The following is an 11733-nucleotide window of genomic DNA, read 5'->3' on the forward strand; positions in this document are numbered from 1 at the left end:
CCGGGTATTGGGAAACCTTTTGGTTAATTACTGTTTATACGGATTGCAACTAACGGCACTAAACGAAACTCTATCACTCAAGTCCCTACTACAAATACCGATTAGTCGCCGGGTTAGGCGAGCGGGTTATTAGTTGATAGCGCTATTTAGGTGTTTACCAGCCTCACACCGTGCCCTGGTTTGGGACGGTCGTGAACTAATGTACTCAGAAATCCGTCAATGATGATAGAACATTGACATCGGGGCATCCTGCGGATACGCAACGGTTACCTAGTGTTCGGTATTGGAAAAACAGTTTAGTCGCTAACTTTTGGGGTAGCTCCCCAGGGCATGTATAAACGGATAAATTAACCGGTGAAACAAAGTTTTTGGAAATTAAAAACTGGACAACTAGTGAACTCACTCAGCATTATTGTTGACCCCTTACTGCATGCTTTGCAGGTAACCAGTGACGAAGGAGCTTGCAGCTTGGGAATGTGTAGTGTCTGTTCACCCTTGTGTTGGGTGTTACCTTATTTTGAATCATGAACTTTGTTTTAAACTACCGTACTTATGCTTCCGCCATTTGTTGCTATTTTGGAACTTAAAACTTTAAACTCCGAACTTAATATTTACTAAGCTTATGAATAGTAAGTATTACTTTTGTTATCAACTTAAGTACTCGGTATAATTGGTGGCTGGATCCTGGTCAGTCACGCCCTCGAAGCGGGTGTTATCCGCGGGTGGATTTTGGGGGTGTGACAGATTGGTATCAGAGCCATTGGTTATAGTGAACTTGGTTTTAAAAAGGGGAAAAATCTTTTTGGAGAAAACCAGACTATAACCCGTGACTCGTAACGACACTACACTCCAAGTGCAAGGCTCGACACATTTGACCTCATAGCTCGGACCAGTGTTTACTTGTTTGCTTTATGTTCCTGTTATGATATACGTACTAGTGTGCCTAAACTAGATAGATACACCTCTCTTTTCTATCCCATTCTCGCTACACTACGACATCACACTCATACTGTGTTTTCTGGTTATGAAGACAATGAGTGGACGCGGAAGAGGAAACATTAACATGACGCAGGCTCAGTTCACTAACCTGCTCAACACAGTGGCTGCGGCTTTTGCAGCTCACCCTATAGGTAAGCTCGTTGTTTTAGGATGTATAGATCCTACCGCCACATCGACTTTTCGCCTCTAAACCTATACGTTTCGCTTCTCACCCTATAGGTCAGCATGCACCTGCGCAACCACCAGTGTGTACTTTCAAAACTTTCATGGATTGCAAGCCTCTCCCTTTCAACGGCACGGAGGGTGCCATAGGTCTTCTGCATTGGATTGAGAAAATCGAAGCTGTTTTTGCTGTTTGCGAGTGTCCCCCTGCAAATTGGGTGAAATTTGCTACTGCTACGCTTGAAGGAAACGCGCTTTCTTGGTGGAAGGCGCAGATTCAGATGTTTGGGTTAGAAACTGCTAATGCTACCGCATGGGAGGATTTCAAGGATATGATTAAGGATGAATACTGTCACCGGGATGACATCCACAAGCTTGAGAATGAGTACTATGAGCTCAAAATGGTTGGGTCAGAGATTGAAACCTACACCAAGCTGTCTAACGACTATGCTGCTCTTTGCCCAAACATGTCACGACCAATGTACCGACGGATCGAACTGTATATCAAAGGTTTGGCTCCAGAGATTCGAAGCCATGTCACTACAGCCAACCACACTACCATTCAGCCGATTGTTCGACTTGCTCACAAACTCACTGATCAGGCTGTAGAGGAGGGCAGGTTGCCCAAAAGGATCAGTGCTACTGTCGGAACTTCTAGTGACAACAAGCGTAAGTGGGAAGGAAGTCAAAGCAAGGATGCTAACTCCACTCAGGCCCCAGCACAGCAAAGGAAAACCGAAAACAACAAGGGCGCTCAACAACAGGGTGGCTATCGTGGAAACCACCCCAAGTGCAACAAGTGCAATCGACATCACAGCGGGCAGTGTGTGAAGGGCCAGTGTCAGCGATGTAACAAAATGGGGCATGAGGCCAAGGATTGTAGAAGTCAGTTCCCAGCTAGACAGAACCAGCAGCAACCCCAACAGCAACAGCAGCAGGGAAACAACCGGGCATGTTTTAAGTGTGGAGCTGAGGGGCACTTTAAGAAGGATTGCCCTGAACTGAATCAGAACCGCAACAACAATCAGGGAGCTGGGAACAACAATCAGAACAACACTGCTGGGAATGGTGCTAGAGGAAGAGCTTTTGTGATTGGAGCTGGTGAAGCAAGGAATGACCCCAATGTCGTGACGGGTAAGTTCCTACTCGATGATCGTTATGTTTCTGTGTTATTTGATTCCGGTGCCGATGCTAGTTATGTATCCTTACGTATTAGTAAGAAGCTTAAGCATCCGCTTTCGTTACTAAGTTCTCCTCATACCGTCGAGTTAGCTAATGGTAGAAACATCGAGGCCTCACACGTTGTCAAGGGTTGCAAACTAGAGTTGTCTGGTCAGACATTTAGCATCGATCTTTTCCCTGTTACTCTTGGAAGCTTCGACGTCGTTATTGGTATGGATTGGTTATCCAAGCATCGCGCTGAGATCCTCTGTCAAGAGAAAGCAGTTCGTATTCCTCGCCGTTCTAGCAAACCTCTCATTGTACAAGGTGGCAAAAGTGGAGAAATCTCCGGCGTTATTTCTTTCTTGAAGGCCCAGAAGTGTTTACGAAAAGGGCACACCGCTATCTTAGCACTTGTTACCAACACGCAGGAAAAGGAAAAGAGGATTGAAGACTTTCCAGTAGTGCGTGACTACCCCGAGGTATTTCCTGAGGAATTACCTGGACTCCCTCCCCATCGTCAGGTCGAATTCCAAATCGAGCTAGCTCCCGGAGCAGCGCCTATAGCTCGTGCACCTTATCGACTAGCCCCCGCAGAATTGAAGGAACTCTCTACTCAACTACAGGAGCTATTGGATAAAGGGTTTATCCGTCCTAGTTCATCACCCTGGGGAGCACCGGTACTCTTTGTTAAGAAGAAGGATGGCACGTTCCGAATGTGTATTGACTATCGTGAGCTGAACAAGGTTACCATCAAGAATCGTTACCCTCTCCCTCGAATCGACGACCTATTCGATCAGTTGCAAGGATCGAGCTACTATTCCAAGATTGACCTGCGATCAGGCTACCATCAGTTAAGGGTCCGTAGTGAAGATATTTCCAAGACTGCATTCAGAACTCGTTATGGTCATTATGAATTTCTCGTTATGCCCTTTGGAATGACCAACGCGCCTGCAGTATTCATGGATCTTATGAACCGAGTATGCAAACCCTACCTCGACAAATTTGTGATCGTGTTTATAGACGACATCTTGATCTACTCGAAAAGTCAGGAAGAGCATGAACAGCACCTACGCCTTATCCTCGAACTCCTTCGCAATGAGCAACTGTACGCCAAGTTCTCGAAATGCGACTTCTGGCTTCGAGAAGTCCATTTCCTTGGGCACGTGGTTAACAAGGATGGAATCCACGTCGACCCAGCTAAGATCGACTCTATAAAGAATTGGCCTACCCCTAAGACTCCGACTGAAGTTCGCCAATTCTTAGGATTGGCAGGTTACTACCGCAGATTCATTCAGGGATTCTCAAAGATCGCACAACCCCTCACTACACTCACTCAGAAAGGCGTCACCTACAAGTGGAATGAAGCACAGGAATCTGCTTTTCAGAGGCTTAAAAATAACCTCTGCAGTGCTCCTATTCTCTCGTTACCTGAAGGGACGGACGACTTTGTGGTGTACTGCGATGCGTCTATTCATGGGCTCGGTTGCGTGTTGATGCAACGCGAGAAAGTTATTGCTTACGCCTCTCGACAACTTAAGACTCATGAAAGGAATTACACAACACACGACTTAGAACTGGGAGCAGTGATATTTGCGCTTAAGATATGGAGACATTACCTGTACGGTACCAAGTGCACCATTTACACCGATCACAGGAGTCTCGAGCATATCTTTAAGCAGAAGGAGTTAAACATGCGACAACGTCGATGGGTTGAACTTCTGAATGATTATGAATGCGCCATCAAGTATCATCCGGGCAAGGCCAATGTCGTGGCAGACGCCCTCAGCCGAAAGGACACTATACCAAAGCGCGTGCGAGCATTACAACTTACCATCCAGTCTAGTCTCCCTACCCAGATTCGAAATGCTCAGGTGGAAGCTCTGAAACCGGAAAACATCAGGGCTGAGTCCCTGCGAGGATCGAGGCAGCAACTAGAACAGAAAGAGGACGGCGCCTACTATGTGGCAGGGCGCATTTGGGTCCCACTTTACGGAGATCTACGAGAGCTTGTGATGGACGAAGCCCATAAGTCCCGTTATTCAGTACATCCTGGTGCAGATAAGATGTACCACGACTTGAAAACCACTTACTGGTGGCCTGGCATGAAAGCCCACATAGCAGCCTACGTTGGCAAATGTTTGACCTGCGCAAGAGTCAAGATCGAGTATCAGAAGCCAGCAGGCCTACTACAGCAACCCGAAATCCCGAAATGGAAATGGGAACAGATTTCCATGGATTTTGTTACAGGGCTACCTAGATCTCAACGCGGGAATGACACTATTTGGGTGATAGTAGATCGACTGACTAAGTCTGCACACTTTCTGGCCATTAAGGAAACGGACAAGTTTTCTACCTTGGCAGAAATCTATTTGAAGGAAGTAGTCTCCAGGCACGGGGTGCCAACTTCTATTATTTCCGACCGAGACGCCCGTTTTACTTCCGAATTGTGGCAAGCTATGCACAAATCCTTTGGCTCACGTTTGGACATGAGCACCGCTTATCACCCGCAAACGGATGGGCAGTCTGAACGCACCATCCAAACCCTGGAAGACATGCTTAGAGCATGTGTGATCGATTTTGGCAAGAACTGGGAGAAGCATCTACCGCTGGTGGAATTCTCCTACAACAACAGCTATCACACTAGTATTCAGGCGGCACCTTTTGAGGCATTGTACGGTCGTAAATGCCGATCACCTCTTTGCTGGGCGGAAATAGGTGACAGTCAACTCACAGGTCCAGAACTAGTGGTAGACACAACGGAAAAGATTTCCCAGATCAGGCAACGCATGGCGGCAGCTCGTGACCGTCAGAAAAGCTACGCTGACAAGCGTAAGAGACCGTTAGAATTCCAGGTCGGGGACCGGGTTCTACTTAAAGTCTCACCCTGGAAGGGTGTGGTTCGTTTTGGTAAACGGGGCAAGCTGAATCCACGGTATGTTGGACCGTTCGAAATTACCGAGAAAATCGGTAAGGTGGCTTATAGATTGAACCTGCCTGCAGAGCTGAGTGCAGTGCACAACGTTTTTCACGTGTCTAACCTAAAGAAGTGTTTGTCGGATGAAACACTTGTGATTCCTTTTAAGGAACTGACGATTGATGAACAGCTACACTTTACTGAGGAACCGATTGAGATCACGGATCGAGAGATCAAAACCCTCAAACGTAGCCAGATACCCCTTGTGCGAGTTCGTTGGAACTCACGGCGCGGCCCAGAGTTTACCTGGGAGCGGGAGGACCAGATGAAGTCCAAGTATCCCCAGTTGTTCCCAAACGAAAACCCCAGCACTGAAGCTACAACCGAATTTCGGGACGAAATTCCAAACTAACGGGGGGATGATGTGACACCCCGTTGAAACACGCTAGCTTGGCAGTGGCTGCTTCAACTTTCGGGACGAAAGTTCTTAAAACTTGGGGATAATGTGACACTCGAGGTTTTTCCGAACGATCACTTTGTAATATTTCGTGTGTATATAAATATTATTAAATGAAAACGTGACCTTTGTGCATGATATGTGATGTATGTATGTATTATATATAAATGTATAAGAGCCGAGACTACGACCCGAGACCATGACTCGCAACCGGGCGGTTGCGAGTGGGCCGCTTGGTCTCGAGTGGGCCTTGGGCCGTAACCGGTTTGGGCCGAAACCCTTGGCTTATGTTGGACCCCCTAGTATATATATCCCACCTTTCCCCCACTTCTTTCATTTTACACACCAACACACCCCTTAAACTCTCTCACTAGAAACCCTCTCCAAACACCACTTCTCTCCTTCTCTTTTCGGTTCAAGCTTGGATCCCGGACAAGAAACTCGGACAAGTTCATCACCACTAAACTCGGACACTTCATCTCCTCGGCTTCTTCCTTTATTTCGGCTCATTCTTCTCCTTTTCAACCGGTTAGTGATTATTATGTGCATAGGGTTTATATTGTTGTATGAACTAGATTTTTATGCATGTTTGGTTAGAAATATTATGCTTGGTTAGAAATACTATGCATGATTTTTAGGAAGATTGTGAAGTTTTGACTATGTGAGTTAAACCTTATGTATGATAATTGCTAACATGCTTAAATGGTTATGGAATAATGGTTTAAGGATGTTTAGGGCCAACCGAGTTATGTTAATGCCACTAAGTGTATGTTTTACTTGTTCTTGCATAATAATCTTGCTAGTAATATGTGATTTTTGGTATGATTTGTTAAAGAGAAAACCCTAGAAAAATATGAATATAGGATGAACTTGTTGAATGTTGGTTTGAAGATTTAAAATGGCAAAGTTTGATCTATATGGTTTAATGGTCAAATGAGGAAAAGTGTTTGTAGAAATCTTATTGGTAGTTTCCTAATCTGGGTCTGAGTTTATGTGTACAATTTGGACTGTCTTTTCTGCATCATCACGTGTACATGAAAGTGACAGATTACGACTCGCAACGACGGCATTACGACTCGCAACCACAGCATTCCGACTCGAAACCACACGGTTGCGACTCGCAACCAAAGCATGACAAGTCGAAACCTCGAGATTGCGACTCGAGACCACGCCGTTACGACTCGCAACCAAAACGTGATGACTCGAGACCACGGTTGCGACTCGCAACCACAGCGTGACAAGCCGAAACCACCTGGTTGCGACTCGAGACCAGCTGGTTGCGAGTGGGCTGTTCATTTTAGTTATTGGGCCTTTCTGTGTTGGACTATCTGTTAAATGGACTTTGTGATGTTGTGTTCTGTTTGACTGCGTTACTGTTAGGGCCGGCTCAATAACCCCATGACTGTTTACCTGTATGTATGTTACGTGCCAGTATGTGATTTACGTGAATGCTTGTATACCGAACCTGACCTATACCGGTAACCATGTTAGGACGTGGTGACCAACGTGATTGACAAGTAACCTAAACCTACCGAGCAACCCAAGGTGAGTTCACAACTTAAAAGCATGCGTCCCGGTGGTTTGGGACACGAGACTAACAACCCTATCCCCTGGTAAAAGGGGATACCATTTACATACCTTCCCTAGTTATTGGGAACAAAACTTACTTTTCCTTCCCGGGTATTGGGAAACCTTTTGGTTAATTACTGTTTATACGGATTGCAACTAACGGCACTAAACGAAACTCTATCACTCAAGTCCCTACTACAAATACCGATTAGTCGCCGGGTTAGGCGAGCGGGTTATTAGTTGATAGCGCTATTTAGGTGTTTACCAGCCTCACACCGTGCCCTGGTTTGGGACGGTCGTGAACTAATGTACTCAGAAATCCGTCAATGATGATAGAACATTGACATCGGGGCATCCTGCGGATACGCAACGGTTACCTAGTGTTCGGTATTGGAAAAACAGTTTAGTCGCTAACTTTTGGGGTAGCTCCCCAGGGCATGTATAAACGGATAAATTAACCGGTGAAACAAAGTTTTTGGAAATTAAAAACTGGACAACTAGTGAACTCACTCAGCATTATTGTTGACCCCTTACTGCATGCTTTGCAGGTAACCAGTGACGAAGGAGCTTGCAGCTTGGGAATGTGTAGTGTCTGTTCACCCTTGTGTTGGGTGTTACCTTATTTTGAATCATGAACTTTGTTTTAAACTACCGTACTTATGCTTCCGCCATTTGTTGCTATTTTGGAACTTAAAACTTTAAACTCCGAACTTAATATTTACTAAGCTTATGAATAGTAAGTATTACTTTTGTTATCAACTTAAGTACTCGGTATAATTGGTGGCTGGATCCTGGTCAGTCACGCCCTCGAAGCGGGTGTTATCCGCGGGTGGATTTTGGGGGTGTGACAGATATGATCCTCTTTCACGTACTCACAAAAATATTGTCTGTAAATATTTCATTTCTTCATTTTTTTCTATGTTTTCAAGTGGTGTCATTTACTTTCTTTCAGAAAATCCAAAAGGATTTTGTGTGTTTTTAGTATAAACTTTTGAAAAAGTCAAAAAGATTTTCGACAACTGATGTTGGAAAGATGATTTTCAAAATTCCGAGTGCTAGACATGATGACATTGTTGTGAGGGGGAGTGTATATTGAACAATCAAATGTGTTTTAAAAATCAACAAGTGGTTCATCATGTGTGAAAGATCTGAGAGAGAGAGTGATTGTTGATGCATATGTTTTGAGAGAGGGTCATCTGATTATGTCAGAATTGGTGCATTACAAATTGTTAAATTTAGAAAATTTATTTATGGGTTAAGAATATGCAGGAATAGCCAGGTTTAGATCTTGTACTTGAAGATAAAGAGCCAGGTTCCGATACCTGAAGACTCTGATTGAAGATAGCCAGGCTGATTGATCCTGTGAATCTATGAGATGCAGACATTGATCCTGATTCAGATTTTGCTGAAGAACAAAGGAATGCCAACAAATCGAGAGGGGGAGTCTGAAGATTTTCAAGATAAAGGGAGTCTGTTGATGAAGAGATAGAGAAAGAAAAGCCCAGAGACTGATCAAGACTGAAGATGTGAAGATACAACATTGTCGTGACTCGATAGTCGACTCGTCCACATCTGAGGGGGAGTCTGTTGGTGCACTACATCTGTCGACTTCGTCTTGGATCGAGTCATATATTGGATTGTATAGATTAGGGCACGCTTTACAAGAAAACTGGAGAGTATATGTACTTAGAGAGTTAGTTTCGCTCATATGGTCATAGTAAATAGGTTTCGCTTATTTGTCACATGTAGTTTCGCTTATATGGTCATGTCCATATAAGCGAAACCATCAGGTCTATAAATAGCATTCCATTTGAGCGAAACCATAAGTATCTCCTTGTATTCCACGCCGAAATGCTGCCGGTGTGAAGATCGAGCTGTAAACATTGTCAGATCAATAAAATCAGCATATTTACTGAAGAACAAGCTATTTCTACCCCCCTTTCTTGTAATTCCGCACCTGAAACGTAGTTGAACACCTCTGAACGACTCATTCGGGTCAGAACACGATCCTACAACCTCATCCCTTATCGGTTGTTCCTTGAGTGCGATGAAGATGTTCCGCTTGTTCTGCTCGCCATTCTGGGAAAACAGACCGAAAAGAGCTCATTTTTTTTGCAAAACAGTCCCTCGGACACGACCCCGTGTTCAATCCTGTGTCCAGGCATCTGTAAGTTTTTAAACCAAGGAATCTTGGAGTTTTAAATTATTTTCTTGGTTCATAGGTTAATTTTAAGCACAAATAATTCAAAATAAAGTTTGCACAACTTATTTTAGACAAGATTCCTTGAATAAGAACTTTACAAACACCATAATAAAGGTTGGAATCATGAAGCTTCCAAACTTTAATGGAGGTGTTGATTGAAAATTGAGGAAGAAGGAAATGGACAAAAGTGGAAAAGACAAGATGGCTCTTGAGAACCTTCTTTTAGAACATACCTAGGATAGTATGAGTGAAGATCTCAAGAATCTCAGTCATTTGAAGTGGTCCAAATGAGCAGGAATCATGCTGCATTTATAGAAAACGACAGCACGCTCGACACGGCCCCGTGTCGGCTGGACACGGCCCCGTGTGCAGACAGAATACTGACACATTTTTGTCCGTATTCTGATAAAATCAGAAGAGAATGTTTGGGTGGACACGAGGGCGTGTTGACCTGGGCACGACCCCGTGTCTGGAAGCTGTCTTATGGAGTTTGCTTATTTTCAAGGAACTTATCCGGATCGGGTGGTTCCATACTAGATGGAACAACCCCAAAGTGCCTAAGATACCTTAATTGATCTAGATTAACACGGGAACGCAAGAGGTTGTCGGTGAGGGTGATTCCTATGCTAAATGTAGGTGGACAAGTCCAACCCTTTTCCGGGCTCTCATTAAAGAAGGTATATGCCAAATCGCTCAGGTCTATATATGCATCGAACGAAGTCGATGGGGAGTCCTTCACGGCACAATTGGCACAAGGATGACTATCGTCCAAGTCTTTGCTAGATTGGAAGGTATTATCGGGACCAACGAGGTTGTTTTTATTTGAATGCGATCCCAACACTTCTTCTTGGTCATCGTCTTGAGATGAATTAAGAAAATCCATCTTAAGTTCTTTTAACCAATTAAGAATCAGATCTTCTAATTGAAATAGTTCATCAAGAAGCATTTCTCCTTAATATCTGGTTGGGCGCCTTCGAGGGAGAGATAAGGATTATTTTTACTTTCGCCCCTCTAAGGCTACAGGCAAACGATGGGTCTATATAGTGGGGCTTATAATTTAGAAAATAACATTCTAATTCTTTATGACCGCCTCCACATAATTGACACCACGTACCATAAGAGTGCCGAAAGTAAAAAAGATCATTATCACTCATTTTTGTCAGAAATTACCAACCGTCGGGATCTTACGGTTCTGTTTTCAGTAACTGAATCTTGGGCACGAGGGCGTGTTGATTGGGCACGGCCCCGTGTTCAGCTTACTGTCTGACTTAAAACAGGATTGCCAGTTCCAATGATTGGGCACAGGGCGTTTTCAGCGGGCACGGCCCGTGCTGAGTTCTGCAGAAGCTGAAAAATTAAGAAAATCCTAAAAAAAATAAAAAGTAAAATAGAAAAAATGATTAGGCCGTTGATTCCCAACTTTCTTAAAATCCTTGTGTCCCCGGCAACAGCGCCAAAAACTTGATGTGCGCGAAGTGTGTTATGTTTTAGGTATATATTTTAAGCCCTTTTTACACTTTTTAGCTAAGTTTCAAATTTATAAAACACGATATTTACTAACACTAAACACACATATGGGCAAGTGCACCCATCGTGGACGTAGTATAGTGTTGGTAAGATACCGAGGTCGTTCAAGGACACAAGAGCTTTTAGTACCAGTTTATCCTCAACGTCTAATCAAATCAAAATGTTAAAAAAAGGTTTTTAAACTAAGAAAATAAAGCTAACTAAAATGCTGAAAAATAAAATAAAATAGAAACAGAAAGACAAGATGAATCACTTGGATACGACTCGTGTGTAGTGTAACCTTTAATTATTTTCACACTTTTGCACATGTTTAAGAGATTATCTTAGTTATTGTAGTAGGCCCCTCTTTTGAAGACGACGTTACCCTCAACCCAGTAGTTTGAGTCAGCAAGGATACAATCCTAAAGGGTCGGATTATTGAAAGATAATTAATTAAGTTATTAATACATAATGTGGTAGGCCCCTCTTTTGAAGGCGATGTCACCCTCGGCTAAGTAGTCTGAATCAGCAGGGATACAGTCCTATGTAGTCGGGTTAAAGTTTTAATAGTAGTTTAACTTATGAGGGGATCAAAGAGTTTGGACCCCCGTCATCCAATACCTTTTGAGTATTGAAGGAGGTCCTACTAAATTTGACCCAGGTTCTTTGCAGGATCTATACACTGAACAATGGCAAGACTCTTACCAAACCGTTCCCTTAACCCCCGACCAGGTAGCCAACATACCTCCATATAGACCG

Source organism: Helianthus annuus, chromosome 9 (assembly GCF_002127325.2).
Source record: "Helianthus annuus cultivar XRQ/B chromosome 9, HanXRQr2.0-SUNRISE, whole genome shotgun sequence".
Lineage (NCBI taxonomy): Eukaryota > Viridiplantae > Streptophyta > Magnoliopsida > Asterales > Asteraceae > Helianthus > Helianthus annuus.